The following is a 21,006-nucleotide window of genomic DNA, read 5'->3' as shown; positions in this document are numbered from 1 at the left end:
GAACTGTTTTAAATAAGAAACACACTGTGAAGAACGCACACATGGAGTGTGGAAGGCAGACAAATAAAAGCCTACCTGAAGCGTGTCACTGCTCCCCATCTCCTCCTTTCCCATACCCGAACCTGAAGGAGTGTTACAGATATTTCTTCATATCAGTGGCAGAAAATGGATAACGTAAATCTCAAGCTGCAATAATGTCAGTCAGGCAGAACTTAACAAATGCATGATGCAGCTCCATGGAAACAGAATACACCATCTCACAATCTTCCTGGCAAAAAAAGAAGCTACTTATGAAATGAATGAATGAATGAATGAATGAATGTTGCATTTATATAGTGCTTTTTCGGACACTACACTCAAAGCGCTTTACACAGTGAACAGGGGACTCTCCTCAACCACCACCAGTGTGCAGCATCCACCTAGATGATGTGACGGCAGACATAGTGCACCGGTACGGAGAGAGTAGAGTTACAGAGCCAATTTATGGATGGGGATTATTAGGAGGCCATGATTGAGAAGGAACAATGGGGGGAATTTGGCCAGGACGCTGGGGTTACACCCCTACTCTTTTACTAGAAGTGCCCTGGGATTTTTAAAGACCACAGAGAGTCAGGACCTCAGTTTAACGTCTCATCCGAAGGACGGTGCCTTTTTACAGTATAGTGTCCCTGTCACTATACTGGGGCATTAGGACCCACACAGACTGCAGGGTGAGTACCCCCTGCTGGCCTTCCTAACACCTCTTCCAGCAGCAACCTTGAACTGGCCAGGCTCAACCCTGCTTAGCTTCAGTGGGCAACCGGTCTTGAGCTACAGGGTGATATGGCTGTGGATAAAAGTAGAAATCGTGTTTAATAGTGGAAAAGTATTGTGAAGAACTACACCACCTATGATCTGAGAAGAAACGCTCCACCAGTCAAGAGGATCGTGGTCAACAAGGCGCACAAAACAAGCTCCACAGCTCTCTCTCTCTTGCAAGTTGTACTGTGAATGATGCAATCGAGTCTGCCTACACTCTCAAACTACATATATATTTGCAAATATATAAATATTTTGCAATAAAATAAAAATAAATTGTTTCTATACTTATAATTAACAACTTTAAATCAATAGATACGTTTTTCATCTTCTTTTAATTTAATACGTCATTTGCAGTGCTTCATGGGATTATAGTTCATGCCCTCATAAAAGACGGTAAGTACACAGTCTTGTACCTTTGTCTTTTTGTCCGATTTTTTTTAATACTTTTTTGCTTCAACACTGTAAAGACATTTACGTAAAATCAACAGTAACTTACTGCCAACAAATAGCCAGCAAGCTGCTGTATCCTATACTATAGTAAAATTACTGTAAAACTATCTACAGTTTACTGTATAATGATTTACAGTATGTGCTGTACTGTAAAATTAATTACGGTAGTTGTTTTTATTATGTATTTTAAAATACAGTATATTAGCTGTACAGTAAAATTAAAACAGTAATTGTTTGTATGTTGTATATTAAATTGCAGTGTCCATACAGCAGAACTAACCACAGTAAGCACAGTTTTAGCTTAGAGTTAGATTAACTAACTTTTTTTTAAAATCTATTACAGGTTTTATATATATATATATATATATATATATATATATATATATATATATATGTGTGTGTGTGTGTGTGTGTGTGTGTGTGTGTGTGTGTGTGTGTGTGTGTGTATTTCCAGAACCCAGAAAAATGGACGGGCACTGTTGCGCTCTAGATATAAAGCGCCATCTTTAATTTTTGATGAGAATGACAATGATGCTGTGAGGGATAGACTTACGAAAAGACAATAATTAGTCTTTTCAGTGGATTGTTCAAGTGTTTTGGCTCGCTATGCATGATATTTTTTTATTGAACATACTGACCATTTTAAAATAGGCCTAGTTAAAGGATTAAGGTGATCCATAATTAACCATCAAGGATTATGACAATTCTGATTCTGACTGCTAACGTTATAATCAGAAGTTTCATTTGATGGCAGCTATATGAATTCGCTATTAACATTTCATTCTGTGTTTTTCTGTGTTTTAAGACATGGCAGGCGCAGTATTTTGTAAGTTGTAACTTCAAAAGAAATCTGCTCAAACGAAAAGACATCATCTAGGGTAAGTAAGGGCACAGATAATCCGAATAAACGCAGTACAAACTGATCCGTCGCAGTCGGACATTCTGCGGCTGAGCGCAGTCAACACCGATCCGTCCAGTCCCACAAAGAAAGACTAATGATGAAGGTTCAGTGAACACAGATAATGCGTAAACCCGGACGCCCCGGCATGCGCTATAATAGACGGAGAACACAGATCCGTCTGTGCATTACTGTGATCCTGAAAAGCTTCTCTGAGTTGTCCCTGCAACGCACCATGTTCGTTCTGACTCGTTTGTGCCATCTACAGATTTACACAGGTTTGCTCCAGAGAGCAAGATCATAGTATGCACATGATCAGTGCATGCTTCCAATGCTCTGGGCTCCTTTCAACATATTCTTTATTAACCTAGCCTCGATCTGTCCACTTTTCTTCAGGTATTTTTGAATATCTACTTAGTTTGCAACCGGAATTCCAATTGCTTTAATGGATTCACAGCAAAACAATGGAGAAACAGACAGCAAATGAAACACCGGAATAAATGGGTGGCGTTCGGAGAGGAATAACAATTTTAAACAAACCTAGGATATGTGTTGCCTAATCTAGAAGTGTGTGTGGTCGTTTTTGGCTCAACTTGGTGGAAACTACACAAGCATGGTGTGTTAGGACTCCTGTTTCAGCGCTAGTCGTTGTGCAAAATAATGCACCTTGCTCCGTTTTTCTGCTTCTAGAAGATGCGTTCTTGAAACGGTCGATTAGGAACATCATTCAGAATAAAGTGGAATCAAAGCGAATGGATACGTTTCCAATGAATAAGGTAGGTGAAAGGCTTGAGCACCCAATCTGAAACAATTGCAAATTAATGCAGCATTATTACTAAGACATCGACGCAGCATTTCCATCAAAGCACAATGTTGTTTTGTATAGCAGTCAACGCATTCGTTCAATTACAGTTGTACAGAACCTGTGCCTTTGACATGCCCGGTTTATCCTTTGAATATAATTCATGCAAATGTAAATATGTGAGATGTTTTTAATATGGAAAGTTAAGCGTTCTACAATGTGTCCATTGCTGATCCTTGATAAGCGTCAGTTGACAACATTTAAGGTGTTCAATATTGCCCCCCACCCAAACCGAAATTACGCACAATGCCATGACTTCAGTGGATTCAAGCTAATTATTCCAAGGAGTGTTCTTTTGACCAACTGAATTCTCAAAGGTTTATTTGGATAGTTTGCCTCTATTTGTGCTAATGTTTTTGGGGAGGTGAAATCTGCTTTCATTTTGAAAGGTTATATAAAAATCTTGTTTTTCCCTTGTGTTATTTACATGACACTTGCAGGCAATGTATAATTCACAAATATATGTTATATACATAAAAAGCAATGGAAACTCCGCTTATACTTGCATTATATCGTTTGCACTCACCTGTGTTCATGGGAGTGGTAGATGAGTTTCTAATCATAGCTGCATACTTTTCCTATCGTCTTTATCTAGCGCCCCTATAATGACATTATAACCACGTAAGAAACAAACATATGATTATTTTGCACAGGGTGGCCAATAAGTATCATAAAATATTTATAGTATATAACATATCATAGATAATTATAGTATTTGCACAACACATCACACCAGTGTGCAATGGAATGGTGAGACTGGACAGGAGTTATATGATTTTCAGTGCCATGGACAGCACCCGAGTCGCGCATTGGACTTTTGTTGTGGTTTTGTGTTGCAACAGATCGCACTTGAATAAGAATTCTTTTTTGTTTTTTTTTTTTTGTTTTTTTTTGAGACCATAATTAGCCTCTCTGGCAGATGTCAATGATAATTGTTAGGCACAAAGATGACAGCAGCCTTCTCCTCATGGCCAGAACATGGAATGTGTAAATGTGTGAGGAATTAGATGCACAAGCTTCAGCACAAAGCCAGTTTGATTAGGTCTTATGTGCATTGGCAGCTCCCTCCCTTTGTTTACCTGCTCCCAACCTTTCCTAATATAACTGAGAACAAAGCCTGAAAATGTGCTTAATTAATTATCTATGCAAATTAAGCCAAAATGGCAATCTATAATATAAGATTTAAACACATTTCTTAGCAAGTGTTTAAAACTGTTCAACCATAGCCCTCATCTAAATAGTTTGTGCACATATGGCATAAATGTTTTAGATTAGATTATAGTTTCAAATCAAACCACAGAGTAAGAAAAGTAATTATAGTGGAGACCGGTGGTCAATTTTTAAAGCCACCTCACCTCTCAAACAATTACCACCAATTGGCCTATGATTAACCTGACATCAACCTGCTTTGCTTAGTCTTAACCACCTAAAAGGCTCTTGTACCATTCCGGTGGTCTGGACAGATGGTTTGCCATCTTTTCATGGGCTGTCTGAGCATAGAAGGGCTCATGTACTTGTCTCTCCACAGCTGTTGTCAGTGTAAGATTGTTGACATAAATTTCCCATGATACTACCATCATTTGTATGCTCTGTCAGTGTACTCTGAACTGCACAGCATCTTTTGTCTTCCCTATATGTAATAAATGCAATCATATTGTTTAGAGTTTATGTTATAGAGAAGGATGCAAATGCTGAGTACTTAATACTGGCTTCCATTTCACAGTCATTTTTTGAGGACATACTGCATGTGTACTGTGAAGACTTAGCATTGAGGTTACTATGTCTAATTGAAAATGTAAGACCATATCCCATTTGGTGTACTAAACCTATGGAACAGACATAATCTACACTAAAACTGGGTGAACTTCTCAAACTATCTGTTCTCAAACAGTAGTTATTATGCAAGCTTTGAAAGAGCCCTCCAGACTAAGATTTAACAAAAGTCTACTATAAAAATTCTACACAGTCCTCTAGGCATCCAAACTGACATCCACTCAGTCATAGGAACGACATGGCCAGGAGTGCTGCATGCCTAATCTCTACGTTTGGCAGTAAAATACTTACTCTGCCTTAGCCCTTTGGGGATTAGGGAAATTTCCTTAATGAACTTACAGTTAAAGCCTCTCACCCACTGGACCCAATTTACAGAGACTTTTGAAGCACCCTGTACTCTCCATATGAATGCATCGGTCTGGAGTGAGCTTTTCGGCAATGTTTGAAGACATCTTTGCAGGACTTCTGTTTGTTGTTTGTTTGTTTGTTTGTTGTTGTTGTGTAGGCTATCCAAAGGCTTGTATTTATAAGTGTTTCCAGTGATTTTCAAAGATCAATTGCCTAGAAATTCAAGTCTAAATTGAAGGTAACCCTAGTCCAGGGACTCTTTGAACCTAAAAACCCTTTCAGGGTCCCAAACTGTCTATTGACTCCCATTTATATTGTATTGTCATTACTGATTTCATTACATTATTTGCAGTGTTTAATGGGATGAGTATAAAATAAAAAATTATTTTCTCACCTTTTCTCCCTAATTTGGCATGCCCAATTCCCAATGCGCTCTAAATCCTTGTGGTGGTGTAGTGACCCGCCTTAATCTGGGTGGTGGAGGACGAATCTCAGTTGGCTCCGCATCTGAGACAGTCAATCCACACATCATATCATGTGGCTTGTTTACTGCATTACCGTGGAGACCTAGCACGTATGGAGGCTCACACTATTCTCGTTCTCCCCACAGAGAGTGAGAACCACATTATAGCGACCACGAGGAGGCTGACCCAATGTGACTCTCCCCACCCTAGCAACCGGGCCAACTGGTTGCTTACAAAGCCTGACTGGAGTCACTCAGCATGCCCTGGATTTGAACTTGCGACTCCAGGTGTGATAGTCAGCGTCTTTACTTGCTGAGCTACCCAAGCCCCCTATCAGAGTTTTTAATTCTTAGATTCTTTTTTTTTTAAAGAAAGTTTGTCTGTCTCTGCAAATTAGTATGAATAGTAATAATCAAAATTGAGGTGTTTAAGGGCCAATCTGAAATTGCTTTGTCAGTTTCTCTAAGTATATGTCTTCATTTGCTGTCTTATTATTAAACTAATGTGTCATGACCAAGTGTGCCTTAGGTGGTAAGAGATCATGACCACCAGAGCTGATAAAATTTTCTCTGTTCTCCCAGTGCATAAGGTCATATAGTGAGTAAGATATAATCATCTTCTTTATATCCACTGTGACAGAAGGCAGTGTGTGGGTGGTGTGCATGTAAGTCTAGATATAAGCATGTCCACAGAAGCATTATTGGGTAAAAAAGGTAATACAGAAAAAAATGAAGCCATATTTGGATGGTGATATGGGTGTTTAGCAAACATGTACTACAAGATCAGCAAATAAATTACTTAATGGACTTATTGATTGGTGTTTGAAAACCCTCCCAGACTTCCCTTGATTGCACAGAACACAACATCCGCTTGCACATCTTTCCTTCCATAATAAATGGAAGCAAAACTCTAGCCCATTATTGCCAAGCCCAACTAAAACTTATTGTAAATGATCACAATTCTCATGCTGCATGTTTTTTTAAAGTGGTGCAGACTGACTGTGAGAGTTATAATAGCTTTGGTCTAATAAATGAAAGTGAAGGGCAAACATATCTGGAGTTAAGGAAGCAAAGCCTATTGGCCTGTTCCCTATGCAACATAATTGAGTGTCTTCAGCAAAAAAGCAGTGATTCTCAACTGATGGGTAACAGCCCAAAATTGAGTTGCTGGTCTGTTGCGATACATCACAGACAGCAGGGAACATAAAAAGCTAAATACAGATGTAAGGCTGGCACCGGAATGTCTACACCCAAAAGGCTCTGTGAGAACGAACGTCATAAAACTCTCACACAGATGAGCATCACCACCCAAGACAACACTCGCTACTTTTTAAGGACCATAAAACTCAAATCTCACATCTGCCCTCTCTCTCACCTCAGGTCACTTTAAGGACACCAAAAACTAAGTTATGACTTATCCTGTTTTGTAATGTAAAAGGTTTTCTGATCATACATGTTTGGTATCATTCAGAGGTCTCAGTGCAACTGGTAAAGCAGTCTCATTCCCTTTCAGCGAAGTCAAATCACAAGTAAGATTTAAGAACTTCGTAAAATACTGTATTCTATCAGGGGCACGACCCCTCCCAGATTTCTCACTGAGACCAAATGCTGTATGCAGATTAGGTGCGTTCTTTGTAAACATCAAACGACCTACACTATCAAGTTTCAAAGGTCCACTTACAACTCCCTAAATTGTAAACCAAATCCTAAATAACATCAAACATACACATCTGAAATAACAATAGAATCGTTTGGTACTTCGAGCTCTTGGAATCTGTAAGCAGATCTCCCATGCTGTACCGCTGCATGTAGTTTATATTTGTCGGGGAATCTGTAAGCCAGATCTCCCACTCTTATCGCTGCATGTCATTTTCTATTGCCAGGTATGCTACTTTGACTTGTCTTTTATTTTTAGAAATGTTTGTTTATTCTGATCATGTGTGAATTTGGCATTGATTGATTTTGTAACTTATGTTTTATATCCTACCTGGCAAATAAATTGTTATTATTTGATTTATTCTGAATTTCTCTGAGATCATTTGTGACTGGTAGATTGTGTTAAGATACTGTTTGTTACTGCAAGTATGAGACCAGGATAAGACCATTACTGAAGCTTAATGATAGGAGAATCCATGTAAGACTTCAGTCACTGCTTATCGTCCGTCATAGCAAGTTGTGTGTATGTGTCTAAGCGATGGTATCATCTGATTATAAGAGAAGCCAAATCAGGTGATATTTAGATTACCCTACAACCTCTGACTATGAACTGAACTGGCTCGCTTGTGACGTGAGATCCTCGTAATTGAAATAACGGCTGGCGAGAGACTCTAAGCGACATTCAAGTATTGATCGAAAGGACAAATGAAAATTAAGATGATTCAGAGTAATCAATAATTTAAAAATATCAAATTAAAAGAATGATCAGAAATTAATTAGAGCTTAAATATAAATTAGAGGTCAACTTAAAATTGGAGTCAGATTAATATAAAATTGGAGTCAGATAAAATTAGTAACAGAATCAATTTGTAAAGTGTAAATTAACAATAATTGCTTTACTTCAGCGCTCAGAAAAGAGAGAACAACGCAGAGACCTTCAAAGGGCAATCTATTGAAGTTCCACTCCGGAACGGATGGAAAATTATCTCTTTACACAGATAATAAAATGTAACTAACCAAATAAACATGCATAGATAAAGAAGAAAAAGCTATCATATTTTTTTTTGTTGTAGACATCAAAACTCAGAAATCCATCTGTCACTTGGTAAGCGCTAGCCAAATTAGGTAGATGCAAACATGGAAGGGTGCATGACATTCCCTCATCTTCAAAAACTATGAACAAAATTGTTCAAGCGAAAACAAAATACGACAGACTAAACTAAATACCAGTACACTTGCAACTAGGATAAACATGGTTTGTGCTGTTCAAAATGTGTTTTGTGATGATAAATTATTAGCTGCTGAAAGCATAAAATCATCCAAATTCAAGATACATTTAGAAGTTGTGAAGAATTTGCAAATGCATATTGTTTGGCCTGTGCAGTTCATGGTAATATTAATACATTTAAGTTTTGATTTTAAGAGCATTTTCTTTACTTCCAATACAATATGTTGGGTCGCCACTTGATGTCCAATTTAAAATCTGGGTCCTGAAGCAAAACCAGTTGAGAATCACAACTAAATTATATGATCTAGGTTGTGGTGCTATATTGGATGTAGTGTGGTAATGGTAGTCCTCAGCATAACCTGTGGTTGTCTCTGTCCATTAAAAAGATTGTGATCACATCCCTTTCAAGGCAACTTTTCCTTTATTGGCTGTTCTTGGGTATGACTTGGTGATTTACTGATAAAGGCAGTGTTGAAGAAATGACTTGTGAGACCTGATTTCTGACAATGACAGGAAGTAACTGGAGCAATGGCACCTCAGGGACAGTGAATCGAAAAGATCTGGGCCATGTCCTGCAGCCACAAACTGAATTAGAGACCCCTGCTGGGACTCTGGGGAGCAGTTCTCATCTCACCGTGAAATATAAGAACATCATTATTCCCACCCATGATCAGAGGTGCCCAAAGAGATGAAGCCTTTGTGCTCATGTTTAGGAATGCAATAGAGTCAGGTTTTGTAACCTAAATTTCTTTAATCCGCCACCATTAAAAGGGCTCTAGGCACATTGTGGCGAGCATGGCGGGGCCGAGCAGCGTCTGGGCAGCGCTAGGCTGGGAATATAAGTGGTGAATGAGCTCCACCTGTGTACCACACCGGTCTCGCATTCCAGTGAGGGGCGGCGGGAGTATTTTAGGAGAGGAGATAGCAGCAGACGGGGAGAGAGAGAGACACATGTCGATGTGGTTGTGTGTGTCGGGAACCGCTGAAAAGCAACCCAGACCTGTCTAGGTGTTCAATGCTACAAGCTACTCATAATTTAAAGTAGTTAAACTACAGTCTAGCTCCCCGGTGCTACATGTTGACGTGTGAAAGAGAAGACATTCTAGAAGAAAGTTCAGCAATTTGTATATTCGTACACCATGGCAAAATCGTTCAATATCGTACATGTTTCATTCACACAACAAACCAGTCAACAAACACAATTTCAAATCGATACAATATACACAGTAAATTTTTGTTAACCTCCTATCCAGCACTTTTTTAAAATAAAGGAAATGCCTATGAACAAATTTTGTTACTTATTATGCAATTTATAGACAATACCTTGCCTCGATCCAAACCACCATGTTTTCCTTTCTTTCATGGTTAGGGTTGGGTACCGAGAACAGTTCTAGTTCAGAACCAGTTCCATTTTTATAAAAAAATACCGGAACCGTATAATCTTCATGACTTTTGGTTCCATTAACAGGAACTGTTAAGGAACCGGCATCGTTAAGAGGAATCGGAAATTAGAATTGTTAAATTCTTTAGGATTCTCATCCTTATTCTTGGTACACAACAGTGAATTTCCTCCAAAAATCATGTTTAGGTTTTGGGTCTGGCTACGGTATTACACTATGGTTAGGTTATGTTTGGCATTAGGGATTAAATTTACAATAAATCGTTTTGTACAAGCCTTCTTGTACAATTTCTTACAACCTTGTTTCGTTCTTACAAAAACTTCTTACATTATACATAGTATACTATACTTACAGTATAAATACTGTGCAATGTGACACCTTATTGTAAAAAAAAATATGGGTCTTTGTTCAGTGTAGTGCATTATTTTGTATGTAGCATTAAATACTGCACACAAATCTAAAAAACTATTTGTCTTAAATCAGGTAATATTACTCAGGGTTTTTTATTCTTACAGTCCAAATAGCTGTAACATTGTTGGCTGCTGACAATGACAAAGATGAAGAACCCAAGTGCAGTTTATTATATAAGTGAAATCCAAAAACCCTAACCATAAACATGATCTAACAAAAACATAATCTAGACTTGACTATGACTACAAAACAACATTCACATTCAATACTTGACAACTATTCAATGGAAAACATGAGGCTTAAATACATGGACATGGGGGAACAAACCAATGAACAAACAGAACTGATAACAAGATAATTAAACAATAAACCAATGAAAACATGACACATGAACATGGAGGGAAAACAGGAATCACATGACAAGGGAAACAGGAACTAAACATTTCAAAATAAAAGACATGAATCAACAGAATACACATGATATATCCCCCCCACTAAGGGGTGGCTCGCGACACCCCAACACATAAACAAAACACGTAAAACATGACATAAATTCAAAGTTCTGTAGGGAGCGGGGGGGGGGGTGTCTTGAGGTGTGGGGCATGACGTGGCGAGAAAGGGCGAGGGGCATGGGACCAGGGAAAAGTCCGTGGGGGGTGAAGCCATGAGAGGCTCGAGGGGTGGAGCCATGGAAGGTGGAGCCGTGAGAGGCTCGAGGGGCGGAGCCATGGAAGGTGGAGCCGTGAGAGGCTCGAGGGGCGGAGCCATGGAACATGGTGCCCGGAGAGTAGCCAAAGACTCGAAGGGCCAGGGTGGAGCCGATGGCAGGGAGGACCAAGGCGGTGCTGGAGGCTCGGAGGAGCAAGGCGGAGCTGAGGGATCGGAAGACTGAGGTGGAGCCGGTGGGATTGAGGACCAAGGTGGAGCCGTAGGGAAGGAGGTCCCCGGTGAAGCTGACAGATCGGAGGGACGAGGCGCAGCCAGAGGATCAGAGAGCCAAAGCGGAGCCAGGTGACTGACAGACCAAGGAGGAGCCGGAGGGACCCCGGCACAGCCGACAGGCTGAAGGACCGTAGTGGAGCCGAGGGAACGCCGAGCTGAGGCAATGTCGAGGGACCGACAGGCCAAGGCGAAGTCCAGGGCTCAGAGGGTCCAGGCGGGATCGGAGGGCCGAAAGTTCCCCTTGCCTGCTCAGGAGAACTAAGGGTGGGTATAAGGGTGGGAACCATCTCTAGGTCGCACTGCTCAGGTGTGGCTGTGACATGGCATGGAGCAGGCTGAGGCGTTGCGGTGACGTGGAACTCTGGCTCGGCGGCGGCCATGTCGTGGAACTCTGGCTCGGCGGCGGCCATGTCGTGGAACTCTGGCTCGGCGGCGGCCATGTCGTGGAACTCTGGCTCGGCGGCGGCCATGTCGTGGAACTCTGGCTCGGCGGCGGCCTCCCCTACAGTGAACAGGGAACCAATGAACCGTAGGCAGAGGTCGATATATTGAGCCAGGCTGAGGGAACTGCGACCACCAGGCATCAAAAAAGAAATGGACTCATTTAGTCCAAATCTAAAACAGTCTTTGAGGGCAACCTCATTAAAGTCTACCTGGCTGGCTAGACCGCAGAAGTCCTCAACATAGTCTTCCAGGGGACGATTCCCCTGATGTAGGCGCAGAAGTAAAACTGCTGGGTTCATGGTGGGTCAAGTATTCTGTAACGAAGCTGGCAATGACAGGCAGATGAAAACGATGATGATGTGAAGATGAAGAACCCAAGTGCAGTTTATTATATAAGTGAAATCCAAAAACCCTAACCATAACCATAAACGTGATCTAACAAAAACATAAACTAGACTTGACTATGACTACAAAACAACATTCACATTCAATACTTGACAACTACACAATGGAAAACATGAGGCTTAAATACATGGACATGGGGGAACATAAACCAATGAACAAACAGAACTGATAACAAGATAATTAAACAATAAACCAATGAAAACATGACACATGAACATGGAGGGAAAACAGGAATCACATGACAAGGGAAACAGGAACTAAACATTTCAAAATAAAAGACATGAATCAACAGAATACACAGGACAATAGCCACCAACTGCTCTGTGCCAACAAGCTCTGCATGCAGCTATGGGAAGCCCTATTCCACAGTTAGTATTCCCTGTGGGCTCCTTGTGAACTCATGCTTGAGTTGATTATGTCTAGAGCAGCCAGTGTACTGCAATACTGCCAGGATTTTACAGCACATAAAAAGAAAATCACACTTAAAAAGATACTGAATGTTTAGACAGGAGGCCAGTATATCATATGTTGGTTTATCATCATGCCATGGGCAGTTAGCTCTGGCCACATATTATGTATTTCAATATGTTTTTTGGGTCTGTGTATTAGGGCAGCAGTATGCGTAGTTAAGACATCAGCTCTTGGACACTGGCTTTTTTCAGACCCCTTGTTTAAATGGATTAGAGTAAGGAGGAGGGATGCTTGCAGACCCTTAGGAAAGTGTTAAAACAGTTTCACTCCACATACTGAAAATGGAGAGCTACATGTACAGTGGTGGGGCGATAACATTCAGGCTCAGCTGGGGATGTGGATCTGTGAGGCTGTAATTTAGACAGGATCCAAGGCTTATCTGGTGGCATCCTGGGTTAAAGAAAGGGGACAAATACAGGAAAGAAGGAAAAACTCTAGGGATGAGTCACTTTGAGAGGGAAACACAGCTTCACATTCGACAACACACTCTCACAGACACATAAGCTTTGTTCCAAAATCTAGTGAGCTGCCTTGCTGTCCACTGCCTTCATGGAAATCTGCCTTCTAATTGGAATGGAACCTCATAAGCTGGCCCATATGGAATCTTCAGAACTTTTTTTTATTTTTTTTATTTTTTTACCACGTTCTGCGCTGATTTAGAAAGACAGTTGGTGAAATGGATTTAAATATGGCATTTATTGTGGCAGATGACTTGAAAAGATAATATAAAAAGTGGCTTTATAAGATAATATATGTAAATTTCCATATAATTTTAAATAAGCCTATAATTGGCCTATAGTTCACAGCAATCCACTTTGCAACTGAATTAGTAAATCTGTCTGAGATTTATTTGCCTAAGGATGCGTCAAAGTACACCTGCATCCAACGGACGCTTTTGGAGCGTCTCACTTTGGTTGTGTTGTGTCATTAACACATAGTTTTTAGGTCGCTGTGTCAAGTTAAACGTTGTTTGAAACTTAATAAATAAATAAATAAAAACACATCTTGTGAACCCTGCCTTCATAATTGCACTCCATCCAGTTGTTTGAATGCAAGAATGCATTTTATATACCACCATATTTTTTTTCCCGCTGAGCTCATTGTAATGCATTCAGGAATGGGCTTTTCCATGAAAGATGCAAATTAAACTGCCTTAGATTTTGTTCAAAATGTGGTATCTTTGAAGGCAGCATAATGTTGCTGCCATCTGGAATAACCTTTGCTTTTAGAGTGTACATATGATGCCTTAAAGTGCTGTCCAGGTAGTTAGCTTACTGTACTAGGTTTTGGAACAGAGCAAAACACTCTCAAGGGGACATAAAGAGAAATCTCTTAAATTTGCTGCAGAAAAGGCCATCTTAAACCATCCTAAGGGGTTTTGCTGGCAGTAGCTAGTTTAGCTGGTCAGTCATCTTGTCTCCCGTGCCCAAAACCCCTTTAAATCCATTAAACTAGACAAGTCTGGCTAGTTGAAACCAGCATGTGGCTTAGCTAAGACCAGCACACTGCATTAGACTGGTTTAAGATGTTTTTATTTATTTGTTTATTTTCAGCAGGGTTTTCAGCTATTGTCTTAACGTCCTGCTGGTGTGGCTATGGTGAAGGGTCATTGGAGTGGGGTGGCTGAAAGGGGGTGGGGGGTAGTGGGTACATTTGGGGAGGAATAAGATGATTCTGTGCTCAAGGACACAGACAGAAGCATGTACATTCATTTTCATGTCAAGAGCCTCTGGGTGTTGTCCTCTCTGAAAAACACTGAGAGCATAAGATGCTCTATTCTGCATTCTGAGCCTTGGCAAAGCAAATCAGCTCTCCGCAGAGCAGGGTCTGTCATCATCCTCCAAGTTTGAAATGAGCTCTGTTGAGTAAGTGGGCGTGCTGATTAACTCTTTATAACCGTATGATCAGGTGGGTGTAGCTTTAGAGGAATCCAGAACGCCGCTAGTAAAACAGCTGTCTTAAAGTCTCCAGAGTGGGCCCAGAGCCCCTTAAGAACAACCTGATCTGAATGTATTTTTGTAGAACAATTTGGGTTATGTGCACTGTTCAATGATACATTGCTGGCAGGCATAGTAGGGGAGAAATACTGCCATGCACAGCATCAGAAATCTCCTGGTAATCTGCCTAGAACCAGTAACTTGACTCTAGCCATATAGAGCCAAAATTCCCTTTATAAGGGATATAAGGGTGAATCTTCAATAAAGTGAGCTTTTCTGTCCACAGGGATGATTTTAAATAAAAACAATCATTCTAGTTTTAAAGGATTGATTATGAAAGCTTTAAACTTGTGTTCTGTCTCTTAAATAAAATGTTTCATTTTGGGATTATTGAAATAGTAAATTGGACAGAATTTTACTATATTGGGCGTGTCCTCTATCAAGAATTTTTAATTTCTTATCTATACTTGAAAATGTATTCTTTTAAGTACTATGGTTTTCATGCATACAATTTGTATATATACACAGGGTTGGGAGGGTTACTTTTGAAATGTATTCCACTACAGATTACAGAATACATGCTAAATGTAATTTGTAACGTATTCCATTAGATTACTCAAGGTCAGTAACATATTCTAAATACTTTGGATTACTTCTTCAGCACTGGTAGATTTTTTCAATTGTTTTGACTATAAAAACTCTGCCAGTACAGAGAAAATACATTCTCTTACTTTCATTGCATGGAGAGAAAAAAATGAAAACAAGATAAATCAAATTTATCTTGTTTTAAGGATTTTTAGATATTTTTACAGGAAAACAATAAAAAAAAAATATTATCAAGAATATTATTTTTGCCCTAATATCAAAGGTCTTACTAGAAAAAAATAAAAAATATCTAACATGAATTTTCTTGATAAAAAAAATATGATCGTGCCTGGTAACGTGTATGTAAAATGGCTAGAAATAGCATTTTAGCTTAGCGTAAACTGACAATTTACACAAGGTTTATTTATATTTCTTCTGCTCCAAACTTGCTTCAGACTTACTTCTCTGTCTGCTCGTATGAATGTAACACTTCATAAGAAAGTGTTTCACCGCTGTTCAAATGCACTTTGGATTGCATCATACATGTGTATACATTTTTCCATCTGCAAGGACTAAATATTAAATGAAACAAATGACAATAAAATGCAAAGTAAACTCTTCAGTAATCAAAATACTTTTTGAATGTAACTGTATTCTAAATACCAATGATTTAAATTGTAAATGTAGTGGAATACAGTTACTCATATTTTGTATTTTAAATACGTAATCTCGTTACATGTATTCCATTACTCCCTGACCCTGTATATACAATATACAGTATATATACTGGTCAGATGGTCATTACCATCATGGCAAGTTGTTTAGAGAACAATGTTTTGAAAAAGGTTTGATAGTTTATTGACTGCTAGTTAACTTGTGTTAGCAAATCCAAAGCTTTGTCTAGCAAGTCAAACTTTTTTCTCAAAAAACTGAAGAAAACAAATAGTAATTACCATCATCATCATACACAATATCAAAAAATCTTACCATAACACATTAAAGGCCAAGATCAGATCTTTATTCAGGACATTTAATAAATGTTTAAACATCCAGTAGATGAAACATAGAGGTTTCATGTAGTCAAAATACCCATAATTTAACAGTCACTCATATATATTCCAAATGCAAGAATCGTTGTTTTTTTTTTTTTTTTTTAAGATTTTATTGTAATTTGAGAAAACAGTACTCTTGAGTTTCTACAGTAAACTAATACCCATTTTTAAATAGAGGGCTGAAAGGCATTATTGATTCACTCTGTCTGACGCTGAACAGGCAATGTACAAGATCAATATGTCTAAGAAACTTTGCTGAGGTTTTCAGTTTTCTGTCATAGTGACCCACATTTCAGTGTCTTGTGTGGTTGTGAGCTGCACTATTAATCAAGGAAAAGGCAGGGATGGGGGACATGAAACAAGTCAAATTACAATCATACAAATACATTGATCTGACGAGGGTTTAATTTGCAGTTATTATGCTATCATGCTACTGTCCTGTCCACTTGGCAACTTGTGAAAGACCATTAAGACAAGGTGCAAAAGCATTCACAACACATTTAACTTTTGTAATGTAATATATTCCCAAGTGAAACAGAATATTCAGTAGGTAAATTATCAAATGCAGATAGGACTGGGCGAAAGGGTAGTATGAGTGTTTGGGAAAACTTTTTGGAAATAATCATTATTTTTGCAAAATTCCATTTGGTGCCACTGGTCTAGGGAAAGGGATGGAAAATGTATGCATAACTGGTTGAGTGAAAAATTATTGATAGTAATTATTAGTGTGTTTTTCTACATTTTTATGTCCATGTAAAAAAATAAAATAAAAATAAAAAATGGCGGAATAATCCTGTGTCAGTTGTTTTCGCAAAATAAACCCTGACAGGGTGATCAGGATCAGTCTTGTATCAGCCTGACAGGGTTTATTTTGCAATAGCAACCAGCTGACTGTACATCCTGCTTATTACACGGCTACTAACCAAAAATATAAATACCTGGACATGAAAAATTTATTTAATTGAAATTATGTAATTACGTGAGAAGAAATAAATCGCTGAAGAGTTCTTTCGGTGTTTATTTTGTGAAAATGACCATCTGACTCCTAGTTCCCTGTCTGTCACTCACTCGATGTTGTATCGAGGTAGTGACACTAGGGGTCACTCTTGGGAGCCCCAAACACCTCTGCTTTTTGAAAAAAGGGAATTGGCGAGTGTTTTGGAATTTGCATGCATGTCATGGGGGGCACCTTTTACTACTCGGTCCCGATCTTTCAGCTCCCCCGCTCTCACTACCCTCGATGGTGGGGCGGCCAAGGGGTATTCGGTGATCCCCCAGGTGGATAAGGTGCTCGCAGTGCACTTGTGCCCGCAGAGCGCCACCACCTGGAGCGGGCGCTCGAAGCTCCCGTCCAGGGTCTGTAGGTTTATGACGTCTCTGACGGCTAAGGCCTATGGTGCCGCTGGACAAGCCACCTCCGCCCTGCACGCCATGGCTCTCCTGCAGGTACACCAAGCCAAGGTGCTAAAAGAGCTGCACGAGGGTAGTTCTGACCCAGGATTGATGCAGGAACTGCGCTTGGCGACCGACCTCGCTCTCCGGGTGACAAAGGTCACGGACAGTCTCTCAGGAAGGCGATGTCCACATTGGTGGTCCAGGAACGCCACCTTTGGCTCAACCTGGTTGACATGAGAGAGGCTGACAATGCACGGTTCCTTGACGCCCCCATCTCCCAGGTTGGCCTGTTCGGCGACACCGTCGAGGACTTTGCCCAGCAGTTCTCGGCGGTGAAGCAGCAGACAGAGGCCATTCAGCACATGCTGCCCCGGTGCGGCTCAAGACCCTGCACCCCATCTGCTCGTCGCCAAGGGCGTCCTCCTGCAGCAACAGCACCGGCTCCGCTGCAGCCCGCCCTGTGGCCCGGCCCGGGCGTGGAGCCCACTGCAGGAAGCAGACGCCACCCGTCTCATGGCCAGCCGCCAAGAACCCTTGGAAGGCTTCGAAGCACCCCTGAGATGGGCGACCCAGGGATGAGGAGACCCACTTCTACGAAGATGGTAAACAGACCACTCCATCCCCCGGTGAAGGGCCGGGAGGAGAATCTTTTGTTTCATTTTTGTTTCATGCGCAAGAGGCTGCGGTACCCAAAACTTCAACAAAAGAGTGGTTTCCTTGTTCTCTGGGTCACATGTCAGGTGAGCACGGCCGTCATCACGACCACCATCCACCGTTCCTTTTTGGCAGGTTTGGCGCTCTAGCGGCGTACCCCCTGCCCCTACGCGCCCAGCTGTGGCACAAACATGCCCACAATGGGTTGGTTCCGATGGACTACGGGGACGATGTTCCTCCTCCCCCCTCCTCGACCAATTTTATGGTGGGCATCAGGAGCCAGGTAAGTGCTTCGATGTCTCTGGACTCAGCACGGCCATGGGGTTCGAGCCCCCTCAACGTGGCACCTCAGGCTCCACTCCGCTGCGAGGCCCCGCCCACCGGTACATCTGACGTGATTCTCCCCTTGTTCCCCCTCGCCCGGAGTTTGGACACGTGACTCGCGCTTTCCAACCCGTCGCAATGGCTGACCGGACCGTCTGACTTGGCTACGCAATTCAGTTTGCCAGGCACCCGCCCAGGTTCAGCAGCATCCGCTTCACCTTGGTGAAGGGTGAGAATGCCGCTACCTTGCGTGCGTAGATCGCTACCCTTCTACGGAAGGGTGCGATAGAGCCTGTCCCTCCGGCTGAGATGAAGAAGGGGCTTTACAGCTCCTACTTCATCGTACCAAAGAAAGGCGGTGGGGTGCGACCAATCTTGGACCTGCAAGTACTGAACCAGGCCTTGCACAGACTCCCGGTAGACCTGAAAGATGCGTACTTCCACGTCTCAGTCTTACCTCGACGCAGACCCTTCCTGCGGTTTGCTTTCGAGGGCCGGGCGCACCAGTACAAGGTCCTCCCCTTCGGCCTGTCCTTGTCCCCTCGTGTCTTCACGAAGGTCGCAGAGGCAGCCCTTGCCCCGCTAAGGGAAGTGGGTGTCCGCATCCTCAATTATCTCGACGACTGGCTAATCCTAGCTCACTTTCAGGATGTGTTGTGTGCGCACAGGAACCTGGTGCTCATGCACCTCAGCCGACTGGGGGCTTCGGGTCAACTGGATAAAGAGCAAGCTCTCCCTGGTTCAGAGCATCTCTTTTCTCAGCTTGGAGTTGGACTCAGTCTCGATGACGGTGCGCCTCATGAACAAGCACGCACAGTCGGTGCTGAACTGTCTGAAGGCATTCAGACAGAAGACAGTGTTTCCACTGAAACTTTTTCAGAGGCTCCTGGGGCATATGGCATCCTCAGCGGTTGCCACACCGCTCGGGTTGATGCATATGAGACCACTTTAGCGCTGGCTTCAGACTCGAGTCCCGAGATGGGCATGGCGCTGCGGGATACATCGTGTGGTCATCACGCCATTCTGTCGCCGCCTCTTCAGCCCTTGGACCGACCTTGCATTTCTACGGGCAGGGGTTCCCCTAGAGCAGGTCTCCAGGCGCGTCGTGGTTACGACAGACGCCTCCAAGATGGGCTGGGGCGCTGTATGCAACAGGCACACAGCTGCCGGCTCCTGGACTGGCCCATGGCTGCGTTGGCACATCAGCTGCCTCGAGTTGTTGGCAGTACTGCTCGCCCCTGCGGAGGTTCCGGCCATTGATCCAGGGCAAGCACGTATTGGTCCGGACCGTCAACACGGCAATGGTAGCGTACATCAACCGTCAAGGCGATCTACGCTCCCGTTGCATGTCACAACTCGCCCTCCCTCTCCTCCTCTGGAGTCAGCAGCGCTTCAAGTCGCTACGAGCCACTCACATCCCGGGTGACCTCAACACCACAGCGGACGCGCTGTCACGACAGGTTATGCTCAGGGGAGAGCGAGGACTCCACCCCCAGGTGGTCCAGCTGATTTTGAGTCGATTCAGTCGAGCACAGGTAGACCTGTTTGCTTCCCGGAAATCCTCCCACTGCCCGCTTTGGTATGCCCTGACTGAGGCACCCCTCAGTATAGATGCGCTGGCACACAGCTGGCCCCCTGGACTATGCAAATACGCGTTTCCCCCAGTGACCCTGTGGGTCTGTGCAAGGTCAGGGAGGACGAGGAGCAGATCGTCCTAGTACACCCTACTGGCCCACACAGATGTGGTTCTCGGACCTCACGCTCCTCGGGATAGCCCCCACCTGGCGAATTCCCCTGAGGAAGGACCTTCTTTCTCAGGGACGGGGCACCATCTGGCACCCGCAACCAGACCTCTGGAATCTCCACGTCTGGCCCTTGGAAGGGACGTGGAAGACCTAAGTTGCCTACCACCCGCGTTGGTAGACATGATCACTCAGGGTGGGGCTCCCTCTACGAGGCACCTATATGCCTTGAAGTGGCGTTTGTTCTTCCTGACACGAAGACCCTCAGAGATTCGCAGTCAGATCGGTGCTTTCCTTCCTGCAGGAGAGGCTGGAGGGGCGGCTATCCCCCTCCACCTTGAAGGTGTATGTAGCCGCCATTTTGGCACATCACAAGGCAGTGGATGGTAAGTATTTGGGGAAGCACGACTTGATTATCAGGGTCCTGAGAGGCGCTAACAGGTTGAATCCCTCCAGACTGCGCCTTATGCCCTCGTGGGACCTCTCTGTAGTCCTTTGGGTCTACGGGGTGCTCCCTTTGAGCCCCTGGAGTCAGTTGAGCTTAAGGCACTCTCTTTGAAGACTGCCCTCCTGACTGCACTCACTTCCATCAAGAGGGTAGGGGACCTGCAGGCATTCTCTGTCAGCGAATCGTGCTTGATTTCGGTCCGGGTTACTCTCACGTGATCCTGAGACCCCGACCAGGCTATATGCCCAAGGTTCCCACGACCCCGTTTAAGGATCAGGTGGTGAATCTGCAAGCGCTGCCCCAGGAGGAGGCAGACC

The 21,006-nt window shown here is 42.6% G+C and overlaps 1 protein-coding gene across 2 annotated transcripts in view; it reads left to right on the top strand.

Annotated features, from left to right (window-relative positions):
- The first annotated feature begins 2,433 nt into the window (after nt 1–2,433).
- The window catches only part of LOC127410941 (leucine-rich repeat and fibronectin type-III domain-containing protein 2-like), a 291,940-nt gene continuing 273,367 nt past the window's right edge, over nt 2,434–21,006 (top strand). The window contains exons 1-2 of one of the 2 annotated variants that reach the window (XM_051646219.1): nt 2,434–2,925; nt 5,743–5,883. The gene's annotated coding sequence lies outside the window, so the exon portion shown is untranslated. The remainder of the gene's footprint in view (nt 2,926–5,742; nt 5,884–21,006) is intronic. The other variant, XM_051646220.1, reaches the window with a different exon arrangement.

Source organism: Myxocyprinus asiaticus, chromosome 20, assembly GCF_019703515.2.
Source record: "Myxocyprinus asiaticus isolate MX2 ecotype Aquarium Trade chromosome 20, UBuf_Myxa_2, whole genome shotgun sequence".
NCBI lineage: Eukaryota > Metazoa > Chordata > Actinopteri > Cypriniformes > Catostomidae > Myxocyprinus > Myxocyprinus asiaticus.
Note: the sequence above shows the minus strand (reverse complement) of the source record. Positions and strands in the feature narration are given on the sequence as shown.